A 25,982-nucleotide genomic window follows, 5' to 3' on the forward strand; every position below is an offset into this window, starting at 1 on the left:
AAGGGAATCCAAAAGTCTTCTTGTGTCATATAAATAGAAAATGGGTAGTAAAATGAAGTGTGGAAACATTTTGGGATCAAAAAGGGAATCTATGGATGAAGGCAGAGAGCATGGCTGAGATACTAAATGAATATTTAGCACTTGCTTTTTCCAGGTAAGAAGAAGCTGCTGAAATCATAGTGAAAGAGGAGGTAGTTGAGTAACTGGTTGGGCTAAAAATCCATCAAGGGGTGAGATTAGAAAGGCTGGCTGTATTTAGAGTTAATAAGCCACTGTAACTGGATCCAAGGAGACTGAGGGAAGTAAGGCAGGAAATTGTGGAGGCCCTGGCCATAATCTTCCAATCCTCCTGAGATACAGGGGTAGTGCCAGAGGACTGGGGAGTTGCAAATGTTACTAATGTTGTTCAGAAAAGGATGTACGGATAAACCCACCAACCACAGGCCATTTAGTTTGACCTCAGTGCCGGGGAAGCTTTTAGAAATGATGATCCATGGCAAAATTAATAGTCATTTAGACAAGTGTGGATTAATTAAGAAAAAACAGCATGGATTTATTAAAGACAAATTGTGTTGAACTAACTTGATTGAGTTTTTTGATGAGGTAACGGAGAAGATTGATGAGGGTAGTCATAGAGTCATAGAGGTCTACAGCACAGAAAAAGGCCCTTCAGCCCATCGAGTCTGCGCCGGTCAAACAAGTATCTAACTATTTACCTAACTATATACTAATGCAGTTGATGTGTACATGGACTATCAAAATGCATTTGATAAAGTGCCACACAATAGGCTTGTCAGTGAAATTGAAGCCCATGCAATAAAGGGGACAGTGGCAGCATGAATATGAGGTTGGCTGAGTGATAGGAAACAAAGCAATGAATGGTTGTTTCTCAGACTGCAGGAAGGTGTGGTTTCCCAGGTGTCCATACTAGCACCCGAGCCTTTCTTGATCTATATTAATGACCTAGACTTGGGTGTACAGAACATCATTTCAAATTTGCAGATGATACAAAGCTTGGAAATATCGTGAACTGTGAGAGAGATAGTGATCAACTTCAAGAGGATATAGACAGGCTGATGGAATGGGTGGACACATGGGAAATGAAATCTAATTCAGACAAGACAAAATTAAATATTTGGGCAGGAAGGTCGAAGAAAGGCAATTTAAAATAAGGGGTATAATTCTAAAGCAGGTGCAGGTATAGATAGACCTAGGAGGTATATGTGCACAAATTCCTGAAAGTGCCCATGCAGGTTGAGAAAATAGTTAAAAAGGCATATGAAATCCTAGGCCTTATAAATAGGGGCACAGAGTATAAAAACAAGGAAGTTATGAAGAACCTTTACAAAACACTAGTATGGTCTCAACCATAGCATTGTGTCCAACTCTGGGCACCAGACTTTAGAAAGGATGTGAAGGCTTTAGAGAGGCTGCAACAAAGGTTTACGAGAACGGTTCCAGGGCTGAGGGATTTCAGTAACATTGATAGATTGGAAAAGCTGGGCTTGTTCTCCTTCGAGAATAGGTGGCTGAGAAGAGATTGAATAGACGTGTTCAAAATCATGGGGATCTATTCAGAGTAGATATAGAGAAATGGTTCCTTTGGTGGAAGGGTTGAAAACCAGAGGGCACTGGTATATGATTAATGGCAAAAAAAACAATGACAAGATGAACAAAAGCTTTTTTCAGGCAGTGATTGGTCAGGATCTGTAATACACTGGCTGAGAGTGTGGTGGAGACAGGTTATTTCATGTCTTTCGAAAGGGAATTGGATAAGTACCTGAAGAGAACCAGTTTGCAAGGCTGCAGGGAAAGGGCAGGGATATGGGGTTGCAGAGAGCCAGAATGGGTATTATGGGCCGAATGGCATCCTTCTGCCTGAAACCATCTTGTGATCCTATGTGTCTACGTTGAAAACATAACCTTGGCTATTCAGTACGTCACTGAAATGCATATTTACAAACCTCTGAATTAGGAGCAGGAGTAGGTCACTCATCCCCTCGAGCCTGCTCCGTCATTCAATAAGATCATGCCTGATCTGATTGTAATCTCAACCTCACATTCCCACCTTTTTAAAAATTCATTCATGGGATGTTGGCATTACTGGCTGGGCCAGCATTTATTGCCCATCTTTAATTGCCCTTGAGAACTGAGTGGCTTGCTAGGCCATTTCAGAGGGCATTTAAGAGTCAACCACATTGTTGTGCGTCTGGAGTCACATGTAGGCCAGACCAGGTAAGGATGGCGGATTTCCTTCCCTAAAGGACATTAGTGAACCAGATGGGGTTTTTATGACAATCGACAATTGTTTCATGGTCATAATTGGACTTTTAATTCCAGATTTTTAAAATTAAATTCAGATTCCACCATCTGCCGTGGTAGGATTCAAACCCAGGTTCCCAGAGCATTACCCTGGGTATCTGGAATACTAGCCAGTGACAATACCACTATGTACAACTGAAGCATAACCTCCCTACTTTTGTATTCAATTCCCCTTGCAATACACGATAACATTTTATTAGCTTTCCAAGTTACTTGCTGTACCTGCATACTAACCATTTGCAATTCATGCACTAGGACCCCAGAACCCTCTGAATCTCAGAGCTCTGCAATCTCTCACCATTTAGATAATATGCTTCTTTTTTATTCTTCCTGCCAAATTGGACAATTTCACGGTTTCCCACATTATATTCCATTTGCTAGATCTTTGTTAGCAACATGTTCTCCACCTCATCGTTAGCAGGGAAGTGTGGGTGGGCCATGAAAGGGAAGAGGAAGAAAGCAGTCATTGTACTGGGGAATCTACTTAAAATGCTTCCAGGCCTCAACCTTCACTCCCAGCCCCCCAGTCTGTGCCCCACATGCTGACACTTGTTTTGATGACTGAGTCTGTCCCCTGCACAGTGGCAGATGGGGAAGTCTTTAGTGAGACCCTCACAAGCTCCAGAACCCAGAGCAAGTAGGCCAAGAGCAGAGATATGAGCAGCCAACCTCTAGCTCACAGGGAGTAGTAGAAAAAGGAAGATTAAAGATATGTAGTGGCAGAAGTTCATGTACATGGGCATTTAAGACAATGTTAGGTTGTTAAGTTTATGTTTAATTTTTCTGTAAGATTAAAATTACCATAGAACATGGCATATAAATCAAACCAGCGTATAAGACAACCCAACCCCATCTTTTCGGCCCCAACATTCATGTTCTTGCATATACTTAATATGTAAGTCGACCCCTCCTTTTCAGCCACAACATGCTATACTTGCATTTGTAGTCAATCTCAATTTTTTACCCCACAAATGGATGTTTTACTTGCCAGTTCTTTATAACTAGACATAAGGGATCTAGCAGGTGATAGATGCTGTGTTGTGAAGGTGAATAGGAGTTTAAGACACGCCCACTCTTTGCTTCGGATGCCAATGACATTTCAAAATGGTGACTGCACATACCCACGCTGGCAGTTCACTCTCATACTTGGGGTATAAGTTAACCCCTGTTTTCAGAGGGATTTTCCGAGATTTCAAAGGTTGACTTACACATCAACGTCTATAGAATTTATTTGCTCCATTTTTCTGTCTTCCCTATTACTGTCTTCTGCCTGGAAAGGGGCCTTTTTACTTGCATGAATGGTAAGACAGAAGTTAAAGATGAACAATGGGTGTCTGTGACAGGGAGGCTTTGCTGATTGTGGGACTGCTCTGTATTGGGAAGTGGGCAGGAGGCAAGTGGATTCAGAATTTAGCTGCTAGGTAGGTTCACTGCTTCAGTATAACTAAACCATGCCAGAATTTATTTTTTAATTTATTCTTTCACAGGATGTGGGCATCACAGGCTAAGCCAGCATTTTTTGACCATTCCTAATTGCCCATGAGTAGGTGGTAGTGAGCTGCCTTCTTGAACCGCTATAGCCCATGTGCTGTAGATACACCCACAGTGCTGATAGGGAGGGAGTTCCAGGATCCAGGAGCAATGCCAAGCCAGGCATCCTGGGCAGCTATGTGTAGCGGTGTCCTTGTTACATCACTTCTCCTCCGGCTCCTCATGTTGCATCTCCTCATCCGCCAAAGAGGCAGTGCACTCAGCACCTTCTTCCTCTTGGGCCTCCAGTCTTCACTGCAATATGATGTTGTGCAAGATACTATCATTTTGGGCACCTGGGCTGGGGCATACTGAAGGGCACCTCCATATCTATCCAGGCACCTAAGGCACATTCTCAGGATCCCAATTGCTTGCTCGATGACAGCTCCCATTGTCAGGTGGCTTGGATCGTTTCTCTGCTTAGAATCATTGTGGATCCAAATAGGAAGCATCAGCCGGGAATTTAGAGGGTAATCCTCAACTCCACCGAGCCACCCATTAAATCTGCTTTGAGATGTGAAGATCTCAAGGAAGCTTACTGGCGCAGGATGAAAGCATCACGGAAACTCCCCGGGAATCTCACACAAATATGAATGATGATCTCTTTGTGGTTGCATACAAACTGGACATTAATTGAGTGCAATCACTTTTGTTGATGAAGACTCCAGTGTGATCTGAGGCACCTTGTTCGGCATATGTGCAGTTGATGACTCCAAACAGCCAGAGCCACAGAGCTGAGTGTCCGCTCATCCTGACTGGCCTCGTTGGTGGCAAAGTACACATTATATCCTGTCCCTGCCAAACATTGCATCAGTCACCTGGAAGACACATTATGGGCAGCAGATTGTGAGATTCTACAAATATAACCCACAGATCCCTGGGAGCAGACAGAGGCAAGGAAATTAAAAGCTATAGTGACTTTGGCATCCACTGGCAGTGTTCCTACCTGGTCTACTTGGCAGGAGGTCTTCTTCCAGGAACCCTGAGCCTCCTGAGGCAATGGTGCTCAGTCATGTCCACGAAGCTTATCTTCTTCCAGTAAACCCTGTGTTGGGGCATTGCCTCCTGTGAGCTAGAGCTCTGTGCTCCGTGGCATATGGTGACTCTGCGTCATGTGGTGAGGTAGGTGGTTGAGGAGAAGGCACGTTCTCCTGCTGGTGTCACTCCTGCTGGTATTGTTACTGGTGCTGGTGATGTTGCTGCTGCTCCTAATTGTGTTCCTTATCAGAGGTCCAAGGTAAGGCTGCAGAAGTGGAGCCCATGCTGCACTCATGTTTGACAGAAGGGAAGTGTAGTTCATATATGCTAAACCCTAAGGAAGCAGGAATGATCTCCAAACTAATGGAAATCACCGTGAAAGCAGTGAAAGCACACTCCTGTAAACAAAAGCCTTTCACCTAGGCAAGGAGGCAGCTGTGAGGTCTCAGCACGCAAACAACTTTCTCCTGTCACCTATTCAGCCTTGTCAAATCCCACTGTTGCCTTTCTTAATTTCACTGACTAGTTCCACAAAGCCTGAGAAATCTGTGCAGGCACCATCAAAGTGTAAACCCACAGTTAAGACAGCTCATAATGACCTCTTTTGATATTATAACTCACAATCTGCCACGATCAATCATGTCGAAGTTAAAGGCAGAAATCAACAGCTTGTTGACGGCTTCCTGTCATGCCAACAGTTTCAGACATTCTAACCAGTTGGCTATGCCCAAATCCACTCACTTTTTCAGGGTAACCGTGTGTGTGTGCATGTGTATGTGTGTGTGTGTGTATGTGTACCTACCTATGGAATGTGTGCGAGTGGCTGTCTGTGGAATGTTTTTGCCTATGTGTGTGTTTGTCTATGCCTCTCAGCAGGATGTCTGTGGAGTATGTGTATCTGTTTGTGTGTGCCTGTATGAGGAGTTTATGCATCTGAATGAGGAGTGTGTGTGCCTGTATGAGGAGTGTGTGTGGTGTATGAGGAGTTTTTGTACCTGTATGAGGTATGTGTGCACCAATATGAGGAGTGTGTGTACCTCCATGAGGCATGTGTGCACCTATAGGGGGAATGTGTGTACCTGTATGAGGAGCGTGTGTGCCTGTGTAAGGCAATTGTGTACCTGTATGAGGAGTGTGTGTGCCTGTATGAGGCAATTGTGTACCTGTATGAGGCACGTGTGTACCTGCATGTGTCAGGAGGAACCAAGTACAATTGAGTGAAAGCATTCAGAGCAGTGTGGAGTAGATGGAAGTTGCCACCAGCTGGGAAACTGGGGAACTCAGAATCTCTAGGGATATGGCTGAAGAGATAACCAAACAAACCACAAGCTGTGTACTTATCCAGTGATGAAGTTCCACCATCACTTCACTTTGGCTTCATGCAAGCTACCTTTTATATTTTAAAAGCACCAAGTTGGTTCACTGCACTACCTTGAAGTTCCTGCAAGGCAACGGGTAGGCCCGAAACATATTGACATTGAACTTTAGGCTTCATCTCAAGCTGCAGACGCTGAGGATTCCCCATGAAGATGGACCGTCATTCGGCATTAATTCAGTCCCTGAGTAACTCCTGCGATAATGATGTGGGGAGAAGACCAGAAATTATCTTCCAACACTGGCAAACCACCCCTGCTCCTCTGGCACCACATTCAGGTAAGTAATTTCTAAGATAAAAGAAAAATACTGCGGATGCTGGAAATCTGGAAGAGAAACAGAAAATGCTGGGAAAACTCAGCAGGTCTGACAGCATCTGTGAAGAGAAAAACAGAGTTAACGTTTCACCTTCTTCAGAGACTCTTCTTCAGTGTAAGTAATTTCTAAGGACTGCTGCTTAAACTGCACGCAAACCACATTTTCCTGAATTGACTCGCTACAGTGTCAGCTAGAGTCAGGGGACAACAATTTTGCAAAGGGGATCCTGAAAATAGCCCATCTCAGTGCAGCCCAACTTCAAATAACCCATCCCTGTACAACCCACTCAAATAATCCACCCAAGGACAAGGGCCGTCCACATAATCCACCCCAATATAGTGTGACTACTTTTGACCTGGAAGCAGTATAATAAGGGAAATTTGTAATTTCTTTGAAAATGTCTAGGAAATCTGTAATTGTTTTTTAAAATGTTTGAAAGGGTCTTTTCAGATTTTGCATCAATTGTAAAGGAATCAATTGTAATTGTCTTGGATAATAAGAAATACTGATCCAAGTGACCTGGCAACCCTTGACCTGGAAGCAATACCAACAGGAAGGAAGTTAAAACCAGAAGCCATGTGGCTGACAGACACAAAGGAGAGCTACAAGCAGAGGAGCTGGAGGGTAAAGGCGACCAGAACACAGATGCAGACACAAAGAAAAAGGAGACAGAGACAGAAAGAAGGACACAGAATTCTTGTGGGGAGAAGAAGCAAATCACTCTCAGGAAGAGTTTAGTTTTTCTGTTTGGCAGTAAAGGAGACAGGAGCTCTTAGAGGCAATGTATGAGCAAGCTACAAAGGCCTAAAACCTGGAAAGCTGTTTGGATAGTTTGGAGAGGCTAAAGAGCTGGGTGCTTTTCCAGAAGTGGCCAAACTGTGAACCAGAGTGTTATTATTTGGTTGGTTGAAAAGGAACTCTGGAAAGCTACACCATCAAGACTGTGGTGACCTGAGGGAGAGAGGGTTTATAAAACTGTGCCTTGCTGATGATAGTCATACCCATGAAACTTGAAAGTAAAAGCTGTTGTTGGATAGAACTCATGACCTACCCTACATGAATAAAGGACAGTGTATTGTGGAACTGTGTAGCTACATAATGACACATGTCTGCAGAGAGTGATATGAATGCTTGTGGTTGTGTGAGAAGTAGCTTTGTTGTATTGACTATTTAAAGTGAAATTTACCTTTTTATTTGAAGTAACATTTGTCTGTTAATTAATATGTAATATGCGTTAGTTCATGCTAAAGTAAAAGATACAAAAAGTGGAATCTTGTTGGTAATTATCATGAAAATATAATAATTCTCATAATTGAAAAGTAGGTTAATAGTGGGATTTAATTGAATTGGTGACAGCTGGTCTGGAGGCTTTGAGTCATCAAGATGGAAGCTAAGTTTGAAATGCTAAATACGTAAACATGGTTGAAGTTTTAGAATGTGGGGTGTAAGGAAAATTTACATTTTTAGTTAAACCAGAGTAGTTTGAATTTCAAAGCGATGGTAAGATGTTACACCTAGCTAGGAGAAGCTAAGCCAAACAGTGTGTTTATGTACTCCATAAGTACAGGCATTGAGTACAAAAGCAGAGAAGTTATGCTGAACTTTAATAAAGCTCTGGTTAAGTCACAACAGATTATAGTGTCCAGTTCTGGTCACCACACTTTAGGAAGGATGTGAGGGTCCTTGAGAGAATGGCAGTTTTAGATAAGGTAGGAAAGAAAAGCTGTTCCCATTAGCTGACGGAACATTAGAGGACACAGATTGAAGGTTTTGGGCAAGACATACTGGGGAGATGTATGGGATAACATTTTACACAGTGAGTGGTAATGGCCTGGAACTCACTGCCTACAAGGGTGATGGAAGTGGAGACAATTAATGATTTCAAAAAGCACTAACTCCAACAAGAGAGAATATAGCCAGGTCTCCTTGCCGTCAACATCCTGGGGGATTACCATTGACCAGAAACCTAACTTGACCAGTTCACATAAATACCGTGGCCTCAAGAATAGGTCAGAAGTTGGGGATTCTATGGCATAACTCACCTCTTGACTCGCCGAAGCCTTTCCACCATCTACAAGACACAAGCCAGGAGTGTGATGGAATACTCTCCACTTGCCTGGATGAGTGCAACTCCAAGGACACTCAAGAAGATTGACACCACCCAGAACAAAGCTGGATTGGTATCTCATCAGCCGCCTTAAACATTCAGCTCATCCACCACTGACACGCAGTGGCAGCAATGTGCACCGTCTACAGAATGTACTGCAGCAACTCACCAAGGTCCCTTCAACAGCACCTTCCAAGACCTCTGCCAACTAGAAGAACATGGGCAGCAGATGCATGGGAACACCATCAGCTATATGTTTTCCTCCAAGCCACACACTATCCTGACTTGGAAATATATCATTGTTCCTTCACTGTCGCTGGATCAAAATCCTGGAGCTCACTCCTGAATAGCATTCTGGGTGTACCTACACCATACAAACTACAGAAGTTGAAGAACACAACTCACCACCACCTTCTTAAGGGCAATTAGAGATGGACAATAAATGCTGGTATTGGCAGTAATGCATATATCCTATGAATGAAGAAACAAAGCCCTATCAGTGCCCATTAACATCTTGGAAACTTAGATCCAATCACTCCTTTACCTTCTAAATTTCAAAGAATATATCCCTAACTTGTGTATAGTCTCCTCATAATCTTTGTAATTTAATCCTTAGAGTCCAGTTATCATTCTAGTAAGTCTATGTTGTACCCCCTCCAAGGCCAATATATCCTTCCTAAGATGCGGTGCCCAGAATTATTCTCAGGACTCCAGCTATGGTCTAACCAGGGCTTTATATAGCAGTGGCACAACTTATACCCATTGCATTCTATTGCTCTAGATATAAAGGCCAGCATTCCATTAGCCTATTGATTATTTTCTGTAGCTGTCTCTGACATTTTAATGATTTATGTAGCTGAACCTCCAAACCTCTTTAGATCAATCCTTTTCAAGTCCAAAATGGATGAAACTACATTTGCCTATTATTGAAATCTAATTGTCACAGTTTTTCCCATTCACTTAAACTATTAGTAACTCTCCATTTTTTCCCCCATCAACACTGTTTGAAATGCAGTGATCGCTTATCTTTGTGTCATTGGCAAATTTGGATATGTGGCTTTCTATCCCATCATTTAAGTAGTTAATAATTATGGTGATAGTTGAGGCCCCAACATAGAGCCTTGCGGAACACCACCAGCCACATCCTGTCAATTAGCATACCTGTTCATTATCATTACACTCTGTCTCCTGCCATTCAGCCAATTTCCTAACCAGATCAATAATTTGCCTTCAATTCCATGAGATTCAACTTTGGCTAACTGTCTCTTACAAGAATGCCTTCTGAAAATTTATGTAAATAAGATGCATAGACATTCCCATGTCCACTACTTTTGTCACTTCTTGAAAAAATTCAGTCAGGTTCATCAAGCTTGACCTGTCCTTAACAAATCCATGCTGGCTCTCTCTGATTAACTGAAAATTTTCAGGTATCTAACAACAGATATTATACCAACTGGTCTATAATTCCCTAGTTGCCATTTCTCACCTTTTATAAATAGCAGAATAACATTTCCAATTTTAAGATTTTCCAATCTTGAATAATGTTTCCTGAATCAGGAAAACTTGGTAAGATTATATTTAGGGCATCCACAATATTCTCCTCTACTTCCTTTAAAACTTTAGGAAGGAAATCATCTGGTCCTGGGCACTTGACAATCTTTAGTGCCATTAATTGTTTCATGACTGCTATTTTGTTGAATCTCCACCTAGATTCAGTACTAGTTTTGTTGGAATGTCTGCCATGCTAACTACTTTCTCTACCATAAATACTGAAGAAATTAATCATTCAACATATCCGCCATTTCCTTAATTTTCATTGACAATATCATCAAAGGAACATCACCTCACATAGATGGAAGGATGATGACGACAGGTGCACATTGCTCCTGAACACCCTCTTTTTCCTCATATATTGCAAAACGCTTTTTATTTTAAGGCTTCTTTCCAAACTCCCTTTTTCCAGCTCTTATCATTTGTTTTTGTCCTATTTGTTATTCTTTCAATCTCTCCTAATTGCCAGGATCTGTGCTTTTTTTTGCATTTTTGCATGCTTTCTCTTTTAGTTTATTTTGTCTCTTACCTCTTTAGTCAAGCTTTCAGCAAGTTCAGCTCTCATTCCTTAGGGATATAAACTGATTCAGTGTCACATTAAATTATTTTTGAACATCCCCCACTGATCTTCTGTTGATTTATCCATTAACAGATTTTCCTAGTTTATGGTAAATAGTCTCTGTCTCATCTTGTTAAAGTTGACTGTATCTAAATCTAGCAACTTCGGGCATGTGGTCCCCTGCCAGTTCATTTGCAGGCGGGAGGCTTGTAAAATTCCCCAGGTGGCCTACCTGACACCCTCCTGTCTGCCCCCGATGTGTCCGCATTTTGACATGGGGCGGGCGAGGCATACGGCAGCCTGCCCTGGCTTCAGTTGAGGCCCTTACTGGCCACATAAGGGCAGCTTCCCGCCCAGCCACAATTTTGAGGCATTCAGGGGCAAGGGGGACGCCTAGCAGTCATCCTGCTTGGGCCTTGGGCAGGAAGGGGAGGATGTCTCCCTCAGGCCCTCCTTTGCACATTGGATGTGCCCCCAAGGTCTGCCCCTCGCAGGTGTTCCCTCCCACCCAGCCTCTGCATTAATGACCCCACCCCTCTCTCCCTACTCCCTTGAAACTGACCTCCCCTCCCCACTGCGCGATCCACAAACTCAACTGGTCCTGGACTCCAGAACTTAGAATCTAGGGACTGCTTGTATTCCCAGACCTGGCCTCTGCTGTCACAGGTGCTGCTGGGACTACAAAGCTACCAGTGGGGGTGAGGGATGAAAGTCCCATCTGCAGCCAATTAACACTTCATGGAGCATTAAATGGCTGTGGGGCTGCTGTGATTGGCAGGGATGCGTTTCCTGCTGACTCTTCAGGTGGTGAAGCGGGAAACCCTGCCACCCAATAAATCATGCCGTTAGTACCTGCTTCATATTATGATAGAAACAGAATATGGACTGAGAAAAGGGATACAAATAGATCGATCATATTAATAAGGATATTCTACACATCAGCTCAAAGAGGATGGGAAATGAGGTGGAAATATGTAAACAAATTTATGAAAAGAGTAAAAGAAATTGAATAATAATTATGGGAAGTTTCAAATACCCACAATAATTTGGCAAAAGGGAAGAAAAAGGGTAAAGGGAATGGATTCTTTACAATGTATACAAAAATCATTTTACCCAACACATCAGAAACCCAACAAGAGAGGAATTAGTGCTAGATCTAACAATGGGAAATGAACCAGAGCAGATAAGAAAAACAGGTGGAAGGAACTAAGCAATAGTAAGGTCTAAAATAATGATTGTGAAAGCTGTAAATAAAACTAAGGCAAAAGTAATAGATTTGGAACAAAGTTAATTTTGATGGGGTGGGCAAAGAAAATAATATTGACATACAAAGAGAATGGTGGGAAATATTTAAAAAACAGACCAAAAGAGTTTAGGAGCCATTTATTCTGATAACAAGCTAACCAAGAAATAACACCAGAGACAAATTAAGTGATACTAAAATTGAAACTAAAGAAAAAGAAAAATCCATACACGAAGTGCATAAACAATTAAAGAAAGGATTGCAAAAAGGAACACAAAGAGGTTGGGAAGGAAGTCAAAAAATAATTAGGAAGGCAAGGAAGGACAACAAAATTAAATTAACAAGGAATTTAGGAAGAAATGGTAAAGCACTCTACTTGTTATTAATGAAATAAAATCAGAATATAGGTAGGACCACTAAAGATAATCTCAGAGGCAATGATCGCGAAATGGCAGAAATGTTCAATAATTACTTTGCCTCACTATTTACCTGGGAGACTTAACAGGTGGACATGACATTGGAAGAAGAGATCAAAAAAATGATATAAAGACATTTCACATAGAAAGTGAGGAAATAAACCAGTTAGACACGGGTAGAGTAAACTCCTGGTCCAAATGGATTACATCTGCACATGCTAAAAGTAAGGGAATAAAGAGCAGAGGCACTACTATATATTTACGAAAATTAATTAGAAAAGGGAATACTGCCAGAGGCTGGCAGATAGTTAATGTTATTCCTATATTTAAAAGGTAGAATGAGTCCAGGACACAATATGTCAGTTGACTTAATGTTGGTGGTGGGAAAGATAATAGAATCTTTTCTCAAAAATGCAATAGAAAAACGTCCAGTGGACAAAAATACAATAAAACTATATTATTGGTAGCATGCTTTCAAAAGAGACACCCATGTGTGATCAAACTTATTGAATTCTTTGAAGTAACACAAACAGTAGCAGATGTAATATATTTGGATTTCCCAAAGGCCTTCAATAAGGTACCAGATAGTTGACTCATGGCTAAGGTGAGAGCATAAAGAGAGAGAGGACAAGCACCAGAACGGAAAATAAGCTGGCTACAACACTGAAAACACTGATAGGGCCAAAAGATATTTACCCAGTCTGGCCGAATGTGCGAAGCGATATTCCACAGGGATCGATGTTAGGACCACTGCTGTTCATCACTTACATAAACGACTTGGACTCAGGAATTGGAATTAAAATTCTAAATATTCGAATGACATCAAATCGAAGAAGGCTGCGACAAAATGCAAGACTTTAAAAACTTGAAGAATGCGCATATCGATGCACTGAAGAAAAAAATGGTGAAAAAAAGATTTACAAAGATGATACCAGAACTGAGAGGTTAAACCATCAGGAAAGACTGAACAGGCTGGGTTTCTTTTCTCTAGAAATGAGAAGGCTAAGGGGTGACCTGATAGGTCTTAGAGTATAAAAGGATTTGATAGGGTAAACATAGAGAGAATGTTTCCACTTGTGGGGAGACCAGAACTAGTAGTCGTCAATATAAGACAGTCACTAATAAATCCAATAAGGAATTCAGGAGTAACATCTTTACACAGAGACTAATTAGAATGTGGAACTTACTGCTAGAGGGGCTAGATGAAATAAGTATTGTAGATGTATTGAAGGGAAGCTAGATAATCAAGTAAGGGAGAAAGGAATAGAAGGCTATGTTAATAGGCTTTCATGAAATAAACACCCATAGATCCGTGTATCCCAGTACAGAGTCTCTGTCAAAGAATTACATCCCAGTACAGAGTCTCTGTCAAAGAACTACACTCCAGTACAGTGACCCTCCAAATAATCCAGCCCAGTACAGATAGCCTCCGCATACACTCTGTCCACGTCTGGGCATAATCCTGCTAGCTGTAGCAGGCTGAAGCAGACCTAGGACTCAGTACTCAACTGGACATATTACTAGCTGTGTGGTTCTCCCTAATAAATAGCAATTTAGTATCTCCACAGCACATTTGATCACTAAATCACTCCTTCTCAAATATAGCATACTTCCATTCCCGAGGTAACAACTTTCTACTCGGGCACACCAAAGAATGCTCTGTTCCTCTGATATCCTGGCATGATACTGCCCCTACTCAACATCAGATACATCCGGTTGGAGATTGAATTCCCAGAAACAATTCAGAATGATCCGTACTGGGGTCTGAGCACAAGCCATCCCCAAATGCTGCTTTCCCCTCCAGTGTCACATTGGGCTATATTTCACTCCAAAGGTTTGATTATATCTGTCAAAGGGGTGAAGTTAAATCATTGATATATCCAATGAGACCAAGTTCTTATTTGGATTTTTTGTTACTGGTCTGGACCATTATATTAATAACCTCTACTTTATCACTTCAGAGCTTGGATGTGTCATTTACTTTTCTGAGACTGGAATCTTCATAACCCATCCAGGTTTGGCACCATAACAATAGGGTTTGACCAGTCACTGTGAGACTCCTCTAGTATTTCTGATTTTAGCATTGTCCTGACCTATTGGAAAACTTCCTGTCTCTTTACCTCAGGATTTCTGTATATTTTCACCAAGATCATCACCCTCTGAAGTTCTATGATATCATGTTTAATAACATGCGTCCTCCCAGTCAAGAGGTTAAAATCACTGCTGTAGTTTTTGATTAATTTTAGCAGTGTTCATCACTGCTGTACCATTAACCCTTCAGCCAGATGAACGTCCTCCATTCCTCTGGTCTTCATTTCCAAAAGAGGCCTCAATTTGGACATGAGGGTCTCCTGATCTCTCCATGGTTTCAGCAGGTTAATATGACAGATCTGCTCCTTCAGTCCTCTCCTAGGCTGACTAAAGTTATAGTTTACAGGGCCTACTTCTTCCACAATCTTGTACGGGCTCCACCATTGAGCCACTAGTATGGTCCCGGGTGTGGGAACCAGAAGCTAGGCTCGGTGGCCCTGATGAAATGGCCTCTCCTGGCTTGCTTAATATGGTGGATCCAGTGGTTTCCTTGGGCATCTTTCAGGCGTTCTTTTACTATATGAGTAACTGTCTCCATTCTCTTCCTCATTTTCAGGTTGCAAATTCAGCACTGGATGATCAGAAATTTCCACCAGTTATATATATTGGGAATACTGAAGCCATTGCATTTGGTCCTTGTTCCTACCTATCAACCCCTTCCCTCTCCCTGACAGCAGTCTGAGACTAAGCCAGCCTGTTCGCAAGTTTGGTATCATACTTAACCGCGAAATGAGCACCCAACCTCACATTCATCACAATGCCATCACTAAGACCACCTATTTCCACCTACAAAACGGTGTCCCAACTTCACCCCTGTCTCAGCTCATCTGCTTCTGAGACCCCGATTCATGACTTTGTTACCACTAGACTCGACTACTCGACTACACATTCCTAGCTGGGTTTCCCACATTCTACTCTCCATAAACTTGAAGTCACCACTGTGCTCATTGACTGACGCTGGCTCCTGGTTAAGCAGCATCTTGATTTTAAAGTTCTCATTCCTTGTGATCAAATCCCTATATGACCTTGCTCCCCCCTACCTCTGTAATTTCCTCCAAACTCACAACCCTGCGCGATATCTGCACTCCTCTAATTCCAGGATCTTGAGCATCCCCGATTTTAATCCCCTCACTATTGGTGACTGCGCTTTCAGTTGTCTAGACCCTAAGCTCTGGAATACCCTTCTTACATCTCTCCAGCTCACTACCTCTCTTTCCTCCTTTAAGGCAATCCTGAAAACCTACCTCTTTGACTAAGCTTTTGGCCATCTGACCGAATATCACCTTTTGTGGCTTGGTGTCATATCTTATTACATATTACTCTTGAAAAGCGCCTTGGGACATTTTTTTACATTGAAGGCACTACATAATTATAAGTTGTTGTTGTTATGTTCAACCACATTCTGAAAATGAAGACTCTTTCCTCTCGCGTAATAACTAGGAGATTTTCCTAGAGAAGTTCAAAAGGTGGGAAGAGAGAGAAGACCATTTGTAAATGTCATGCATCATAACAAAGTATCCAAGTTTTTGCCATCTCTGCTTGTTACTTTAACATCTGTCTGAAAGCTTTATTGAAACACCAGTCCATTAGTCTGGGGATAATATACTGAGGTTTGTAGAGTTTACGGGGGGGTGATTTTCCCTGACTACTTTAGATTCTACAGAGCTCCCGAAATAGCCAAGGTGGGGACATGAGCGGAAACACTAGTTTAGTCCATTTTTAGGGCAAGGCACCAATTTTGGCATTTGGAACAGTGCTTGCAGGATCATTAAGCAACTGATTGTCACTTAAACAATCTGCTACACAAATAAGAAGATACATGGGATTTGGATGATAAGGTATGTGGGCTATAATCCACACATTCTCCAATGTTAGCACACTGTCTTGTAATGTGTCTTTATCCATGATAATGATAACACCTTAACAGTTTATCAGATTTAACATGTTTAACCTTCTGATCAAAGATGTTATACTATCCCTGCACAGCTTCTGGCTGCACTACAGCATCCCCCTCTGCCATACAGTTACCACAATCTCTGCATTTCTTTGGGCTAGGAGGGCACAAAAGATTCCTGGAGAGGCAACTCCTTGATCGAGAGGCAGTTTCTCTGCCACCAAATGTCGCTCTGCTATGGTTACCAAGTCCTGGGTGTCCTCCAGTATTCCTTGTTTGACACATTATTACACTATTTTATTATTATAATATAGAATATTATTTAAATAGAGGCAGACTGTAGAAAGCTGCGGTACAGAGGGATCTGGGCGTCTTGGTATATGAGTCATAGAAAGTTAGCATTCAAATAATTAGGAAGGCAAATGGAATGCCAGCCTTTATTACAAGGGGATGGAGTACAAAAGTAGGGAAGTCTTGCTACAACTGGACAGGGAATTGGAGAGATCACACTGTGTGCAGTTATGGTCTACTTACTTAAGGAAGGACATACTTGCATTGAAGGCAGTTCAGACAAGGTTCACTAGACTGATTCCTAGGATGAAACAGTTACTTATGAGGAAAGATTGAGCAGGTTGGGCCTATACTCATTAGATTTAGAAGAATGAGAGGTGATCTTATTGAAACGTACAAGATTCTGAGGGGGCTTGACAGGGATTGATGCTGGGAGAATGTTTCCCCTTGTGGGAGAATCTAGAACTAGGGGACACAGTTTCAAAATAGAGGTCTCCCAATTAAGATGACGATGAGGAGGAATTTCTTCTCTTAAAGGGTCATTGGTCTTTGGAATTCTCTTCCCAGAGAGCAGTGGAGGCTGGGTCACTGAATATATTGGCCACCCCTAATTGCCCTTGAACTGAGTGGCTTGCTCAGCTATTGCAGATGGCAGTTAAGAGTTAACCACATTGTTGTGAGTCTAGAGTCACATTCAAGCCAGGTGAGATAAGTATGGCTGATTTTCTTCTGTAAAGGACATTAGTGAACCAGATGGGTTTTTACAACAATCTGTCATGCATATGATAGCTGTCATGGTCATCATTACTGAGACTAGCTTTATATTCCAGATTTATTAATTGAATTTAAATTCCACCTGCTGCTGTGGTGATTTGAACTCTTCCCCCAGAGCCATTAGCCTCTGGATTACCAGTCCAGAGACATTAGCACTACATTGACATCTCCCTTTGTAGATCGAAGTGGGAGGAGCCCAGTATGCGGTGGATCGAGTTTTGTGTGAAAAATAGAAGGAGTTGAAAATCTCACTGCTCATCAGTTCTATGGGTGAAATCCATGGACACACATGTTCTCATCTCACTGTCTGCCTTCTTCACAGTTCAATTGCTGATATATCTATGGATGTGTCAAAGGAGGACTCTTGCCCTCCAACAACTGAGGCTGCAACCCCAGCAGCAGACAGCACCAAAAGGGGAGATTGGTCAGGATGCAGCCATCCAGGGAAGGCATCGAAAAAGGACACTGATGCATCACCGCATCCTGAGAACAAGAACTAACTACCTGCAGATGTCGGAGAGGAAATGCCAGAGATGACTGAGGAATTCCCAAGAAGTGGTCAGTGAAATATGTTGAATTACGCAGCAAGGATTTTGAAACTTGGGGCAGGGTTCTTAGTTCAGCGGGCACCCGCGATCGGTGGGCCTGGGAGCGGACGGGGAACGGACCCCCGTCTGCAATCGGCCCCTGACTACGATTTCACACTGGCTGGCTGTTATTCGGCCAGGCAGTGTGAAAGGCATGCTGAAAGGCTCAGTGCTGCCGGGGTGGGGGTGGGATGAGGGCCAGTGCTGAAGTCAGTGTGGGTGCAGGGGAGCGTAGAATGAAAACTCCCTGAAGGCAGAGAGCTGCCTCAGGTAGCTGAAGAATTCAAATGCAAAAAGTAAAGATTTTAAAAACTGGGAAAAATTCCCACACATCAGAAACCTCAGATAATTACTACTTTAATGGCTTTAATAGGCCTCTTAATTGTCAGGATGCTTGTCTGACATCATCACGCACTATTTCATGCTCAAGTGGATCTGGCGCATGCTGAGCAAATAATTCTGCCCTTGGATTTGGTGGGAACCCCATGCCAGTGGTCCTCAAGGTGATTGCAGCACTCAATTTTTTCACCACCAGTGCTTTTCAGGACTCCACAGGTAGCATGTGCGGCATATCACAGGCACACACAAGTGCATAAAGGGGGTTACCGCTGCCCTCTTCCATCATGCAAATGAATTCATCAACTACTTCACAGATGAGGACAGCCAGGCCTTCTATCAACTCTACTTAAGCCTCTCATAATTTTACATGTCTCAATTAAATCTCCTGTCAGCCTTCCTGTTCAGCCTGTCCAATCTTTCCTTGTAACTAAAATTCTCCATTGCCAGCAACATCCTCGTAAATCTCCTCCGTACTCTCTCTAGTACAATCATATCCTTCCTGCCATGTGGTGGCCAGAACTGTGTGCAGTACTCCAGCTGTGGCCTAAAATGTGTTTTATACAGTTCTAGTATAACCTCCCTGCTCTTATATTCTAGCCCTTGGCTAATAAAGTATCCCTTGCTGCCAACCCTGCTAGCTTCAGCTATCTGTGGTATGCAATTAGAGATCTTTTTATTCCGCTGTACTTTTAAGAATTCTGCCATGTATTACATATTTCGTTGCATGTTTGCCCTCCCAAATACATATCACGCATCTCCAGGTTGAATTCTATTTGGCACTTTTCTGCCCACCTGATAAATCTATTGATATCTTCCTGCATTCAACAGCTTGCTTCCTCATATCACCTACACAGTCAGTTTTTGTATCATCTGCAAACTTCTTAATCATGTCCCCTACATTTAAGGCTAAATCATTGATGTATACCACAAAAAGCTAGGGAGCTAGTACGGAACAACCTTCCCGTCACAAAAACATCTGTTGACAATTATTGCGGAGAGGGATACAGTTGACGTTTCGAGTCCGTATGACCCTTCATCAGAACTAAGACATATAGAAATGAGATGAAATATAAGTTGGTAGAAGGGGGTGGGACAGGAGAGCTCGAAAGGGGGCCAGTGATAGGTGGAGGCCAAGAAGAGACTGCCAAAGATGTCATAGACAAAAGGACAAAGGGGTGTTGACGGTGGTGATATTATCTAAAGGATGTGCTAATGGGGACATTAAGGGAAGCAAGCTACGTGAATGGGTGACATTTCACGATAATATCAGACCACAAACCACTCTTGGGTCTGTTTAGTGAGGAAAAGTCTAAACCTCCTATAGCTTCTGTGTGAATTCAAAGATGGGCCCAATTTTAGCGGCATATGAATACACCTTTGTGCATAGACCAGGGATTCATATAGCCAATGCCGATGCCCTAAGTCGCCTTCCTTTGCAAGAGAACAATGACCACATCCCAGTTCCACAAGAGCTCGTATTAGTGATGAATTTCCTGTATTCCTCACCAGTCTGTGCCAGGCAGATAAGAAACTGGATGAATCATGATCCAGTCCTGTCTCAAATGAGAGATCAAGTGTTACATGGATAGTCCCAGGAACCAGCCTCTGACGAACTGAAGCCATTTTTCAACCAAAGACACAATGAGCAGTCAAGATGGTATTCCATTATGGGGTGCATGAGTTGTAGTTCCTTCACAAGGAAGGGAACCACTCTTAGTAGAGTTATACAGTGCCCATCCAGGAATCTCAAGAATGAAGATGGTAGTGCAAAGTTATCTTTGGCGGCCGGGAATGGATGGCGATATTGACAGCGTGGGGAACCTCTTAGAGGGAGTTCTTCTTTAGTTGTAGAGTTAGATGCACACATGTAGCTGATGCTGCTGCCTTGTAAATAAAGTTCAATGTTTCCATCAAGAAACGTTGCCTGGAAAATCAAATCTATAACAGGCAATTTATCTACTTCCAAAGATGCTAAATCCCTTAATATCTCCTATCATATGTTTATCCCATCTAATATTTCGCATTCTTTCTGCTTAATGATATTTGTAAAGATAGACACAAAGCCTTCATTAAGAACAGTGCCCATGTCTTCCTCTTCCGCACACAGCTTACCTCTTGTTCTATAATAGACCCTGTTCTTTCCTTAGTTATCCTTTTGCTCTTTATGTATTTATAAAACATGTTTGGGTTTTCCTTGATTTTAATTGCCAATTTTTTTTCATGCTCTGTCTTTGTTTCCATAATTTTATATGTAATTTCATCCCTGCACTTTTGTTACTGCTCCAAGTTTTTTACAGTATTGAACTCACAGTATCTGAAATAATCTTCTATTTTTTTGCATTACTCTGTTTTCTATGCTCTTTGACATCTAGGGTACTCTAGATTTGGGAATCCAACTTTTCTGTGTTGTGGGAAAATACATGTTCTGAACTCTCATTAGCTCCTGCTTAAATGTCTCTAATAGCTCTGTTTCCAGTCCACTTTTGCTAAATCACATCTTCACTTAGTACAATTGGCCTTTCCTCAACTGAGAACTTTTACAGTTGGTCTATCTTGGTCTACACTAAATCTAACTGAATTATGATCACTACTGCCAAACTGCTCTCTCACTAATAGCCCTTTCACCTGCACAGATTCATTCCCTAAAACTAAATCTAGAATTGCCCCTTCTCTTGTTTACTTGCCACATACTTGCTAAAAAGTTTTCTGAATACAATTTATGAATTCTGCAACCTCTACAGTGTTTACATTGATTCTATCCCAATTAATATTAGGCTGGTCGAAATTCTGTCCTATTACTTTCCTATTGTTTTTGCACTTCTCAGAAATCTGCCTACATATTTGTTTTTCTATCTCCCTCGTACTGTTTTGGGGTTTATAGTACATTCCCAGCAATCTGATTGCCCAATTTTTGTTTTTCACTTAAACTCATAAGGTCTCATTGATGATCCTTCTAGCATATTGTTCTTTTCACAACTGTAATTATTTCTTTAGTCAATATTGAAAACCCTTCCTTTTTTATCCTCCTCTCTATCTTGTCTAAAAATCCTGTAACCAAGAATGTTGAGCTGTCATTCCTGTCCTTCTTAAAACCTTCTTGTTTCAGTAATATATCACACTTCCAAGTGTCTATCTGTCCCCTCAACTCATCTGCCTTATTCACTAGGCTTCCTGCATTGAAGTATATACCATTGATCACTGAACAACTCCTTTATTATCTATTTTGTAGTATTTGTTTTCTCTGCCGTTTGTGCTGTCTTACTAGGTTTCTGCCTTCCATTTGCAGCTTTTCTTCCCATCTCTCTGCCAACCTACTTCAAATCCCCCATCCTCTAATAGGGTGAGCAAACCTCTTCATGATGACATTGATCCTGATCCTGTTGAAGTTCAACCCATTTGGCTTGTACAGATTCCATCTTTCCCAGAAGCAATGCCAATGCCTCGGCCATCTAAAGCTCTCCCTCTTATACCATCGCTCCAGCCACACATTCATCTGCTTTATCTAACTATTTATGTATTCACTAGGCATGACACTGGGAGTAATCTGGACATTACTGCCTTTGAGCTCCTACTTATTAATTTCTTTCCTAGCTCACTAAGATCTGCCTACAGAATCTCATCCCTCTTTCCATCTATATCATTCGTAACAATATGGACCATGACCTCTGGTTAACCTTTCCCCCTAGAATGTTCTGCAGCCTCTCTGAGGTCCTTGACCATGGCATCAGCGAGGTAGCATAACATCCTGGCTGCAGAAATGTCTGTAGTTCCCCTAACTATTAATTCCCATCATTATTGCTTTTCTGACCTTCCTCCTCCCCCCTGTACAGTTGAGCCACTGAGGTTACCTTGCACTTGATTCTAGCTGTACTCCCCAGAGGAACCATCACCCTCACCAGTATTCTGAACTGAATGCTGGTTAGAAAGCAAGATCTACTCATGTATATCAGGATGTGTATTTGATAGGACTGAGGTGTCCTGCCATACCTCTATTTATTAGACTACTGTTTAAACTTATGAAAAATAAACTTAAGACTTGTCCCTGATCTGGTCAAAAATAATTAAAGTTTATGTATTGAATTAACTTATCTTGTTTTTTTTTAGATTATTAAAGAAAAACTAATTACTAGTTCTAGTTTAAGTTATAGGTAGATTAACATAAATATTTACCTGTAAACGTACCCCCGCTGCTCCTTCTTGTGTTGTGGCATCACTTAGCATCTTTTTCTCCCCTATGGTTCACTGCTCTCTGATGCTACTCTGCTATACTTCTGTTTAATTCCTTGGGACCTCTCCTGTGATGCTCTTCACTCTCCCAATTATCTGCTGCTGCTCTGCTGCACTTTGGTTTAAATCCTTGGGACTACTGCCGTGGTGCTTCTCACTGTCCCAATTCTCCAAAATACATCTATCCAATTAATCCCAATTCCCTGTACTTTTATTATAACTATTTTCTTTTATCTTTATGTACTTATCCAATTCCATTTTGAATGTTAGTACTGAATCTACTTCTATCATCCTTTCAGGCAGTACATTCCAGATCACAACAACTCACTGGTAAAACAATCACTTTAGATCTGTATCCTCTGGTTACCAACTCTTCTGCCCCTACAAAGCAAGTTCTTCTTATTTGCTGTATCCAAACCATTCACGATTTTGAAAACATCTATTAAATCTCTTCCTAACTTCCCTGCTCTAAGGAGAATGACCACAGCTTTTCCAGTCACTCCACACTCATCCCTGGTGACATTGTAGGAAACCTCATCTGCACCCTCTCTAAACCCTTAGCATCCTTCTTAAATTGTGGTGTCCAGAATTGGGCAAAGTAGTCATTTGTAGCCTAATGAGTGATTTATAAAGGTTTTGCATAAGTTTCTTGTTTTTGTACTTTATGCCTCTATTAATAACACCAAGGATCCCATATGCATTTTAACAACTTGTCCTGCCACTTTCCAAGAGTTCTGTACATCCACCCCTGGCTTCGCTGTCCCTGCATCCTCTTTAAAATGGTATAATTTTGTTCATACTGTGTCTCCTCATACTTCTTATGAAAATGTTTCACTTCACATTTCCGTGCATTAAGTTTCAGAAGCCACATTTCACCAATCTTTGTCTTCCTGAGATCTTAGGTTCTCTGAAATCTGAGTCTGTTCCAGGGTGCATATTAAATCTTAAATGTTAACTATATTTCTGAGTGTCATGTCATCTGCAAATTTTGAAATTATGCCCACATACATCAGTCTAGGTCATTAATGTATATCAAAAAAGAGCAATACTTCCAACAGCTACCCCTGGGAAACACCTTTATTATACTTCCAGTCTGAAAACAACCATTCACCACTAGCCTCTACTATCTGTCCCTTAGCCAATTTTGTCTCTACACTGCCACTCTTCTTTTAACCCCATAGAATTCAATTTTGCTAACAAATCTATTTAGTGCTTTGCCGATCACCTTTTGGAAGTCCATATACCCAACATCAGTCACACTACCCTCATTGGTACTCATAAGAACTCAATCAAGCTGGTAAAACAAAATTTACCTTCAAGAAACCTGTGCTGACTTTAATGATTAGCTTGTACTTTTCCAAATACCAATTAATTTTGCCCTCGACTATTGTCTATAAAAGTTTCCCCACCACTGATGTTAGGCTGACTGGCCTATAGCTGTTGATTTTATACCTCTCCCCCTTTTTAAATAGGGTGTAATATCTGCAGTCTGAGAGTGAAGATTCCAGTCACTTTCTTACTTAACAGTAGCTCCGCGTTAGAATTTCTACAAGCAAGTGTTTTCCTTCTCCCGTCTCTCTCTCTCACACACACATACACATATACACACACTGATTCAGTAAAAGATACTTCCATTGATCTATGGTAATCAATTGTTATTTTTACATGTTTTTCCCATTGTTTAGGAAAACTGTTACCCAGAGGCCACGACTCTGGAGAGACAGTGCCCCCAATATGTTGAATGTATAAACACAGCAGTGCTCTCCTTTCAAACCCTAGTGACTGAAGAATACATTAAGAGGTGGCAGGGCCATCGCTGCTGAAGATCTTCACCTTCCTCATTACCGTGTGAGTAATATGCCCACAGTCGAGGAACAATGAGGGAGAGGGATTGAATTGTCAATGAGAGTGTCAGTTTACGGCATTAATCTCCTGAATTTTACTAGTGTACATTCACATTCATTTCCCAGTCTAATCCTTCACGTGGGATCCCAATCTCATAGAGCCCGAGAGTCACCAATCATCAATGTGTGTGAACGTTTGTGTTCACATATAGTTTGTGTACAATCTCCTCTCCCGGGCTGACAGTCTAGCTTGCCTGTGTCGGTCTCTCCACCTGGGTGCCCCCTATCTCAGTCTCCTATATGTCCCTGCCCTACTCAGTTATGTTCATTTACCCGCCGTATGCTTTTCATTCTTCGCACGTCTACTCGACAGAATTATATTTTTTTAAAATCCCTTCTCCCCGACTGTCAGCTGAGCGCCACTTGGGAGCGCACAGCAAGCCCAAACTAGATCCCCACCGAGATCTTTGCAGTGGGTGGAATGGGGTGGCGGGGGTAGTTTCCAGGCTTTGTTTGTGTCGACACCTGAGGGGGTTGCAGGGGGGTTGAACTCATCGCAAAAGCAGAGATAGGCGAGCAGGCGCTAAATCTGTTTAACAGGACACCCTGGAGTAAAGAGAGCAAAACTGAGGTGAAGAGGGAGTTCCAAAGCATTAGAGAGAGTATGTTGATTCATCGAAGAGACCCAGGAAACAGACAAGGGTTCGCCAGCAAATCGCAGCGATGTAACCATTCGCCACCATTGAACGTCGGGCGGACAGAGATCAATCAGTTGGGCTGTCTCTAAGCACGGTCCTGTCATATCTGCTGCCGTGGCGTGAGCGTTTCCACAAAGCACGGTAAAGGCAACAAGCAGCATCAAAAATAGCGAGGCAACCCGCGCTCCGTGGGCTGAGGTGTGGATTCAGAATGTTAAACAAATAGACAGGATCTGGTCTGTTAATTTACCCAGCTAGAGAAATCGCGCCCTCTCGGTCTCCCAGCTCTAATCCTATCTCTGAAGCTGTCTGAGTGAGATCCCTGTCTGTTCCGTGGTGAATATTAAATCGGGCTTCGAAACCCCCTGCCCGTTCGGGCTCGGGAGCAAACTTTCAAATGAATTCTTACCAACCTTCCATTGTACACCAGTCCCTCGCTGAGACACGTCTGCACTGAAACTGGTTTTAATATCCAGCTGTACTATATCTACGCATCAAAACATTGTTATTCGACATATGTAGAATAGTTTTAAAACTCACCTTTTATTTTTCTTTCAATTCTTTTTTTTCTCTGAGGTCAATTCAACCAGTTTTCTGAGATTTAAATCCTGTTCCTTTGGGATTAGATTTCCTTTGTGTGTGTGTGTGTGTGAGGCGGGATATAGTCTAATATAATCCTGTAGGCACCGAAGCCTCAGGATCTCCTTGCACCGATTGCTGTGGCTGCAGTCAGTGACCGGTGTCATGCAGAGGCGCTCTCTGTCCGTGCTGCTGCGGTGGTGGAATTCTCCAGCTCGTGTGTTAGAGACTCTGAGTGTGATGACTCTGACCAACCGTGT

At 42.1% G+C, this 25,982-nt stretch overlaps 1 protein-coding gene across 1 annotated transcript in view; it reads right to left on the reverse strand.

Moving 5' to 3' along the window:
* Positions 1-25,709, reverse strand: part of LOC144684709 (excitatory amino acid transporter 2-like) — a 214,026-nt gene extending 188,317 nt beyond the window's left edge. The window contains exon 1 of the mRNA XM_078548840.1: positions 25,684-25,709. The gene's annotated coding sequence lies outside the window, so the exon portion shown is untranslated. The remainder of the gene's footprint in view (positions 1-25,683) is intronic.
* Between the last annotated feature and the right edge of the window lie 273 nt (positions 25,710-25,982).

Source organism: Cetorhinus maximus, chromosome 9 (genome assembly GCF_964194155.1).
Source record: "Cetorhinus maximus chromosome 9, sCetMax3.hap1.1, whole genome shotgun sequence".
In the NCBI taxonomy this organism is placed as follows: domain Eukaryota; kingdom Metazoa; phylum Chordata; class Chondrichthyes; order Lamniformes; family Cetorhinidae; genus Cetorhinus; species Cetorhinus maximus.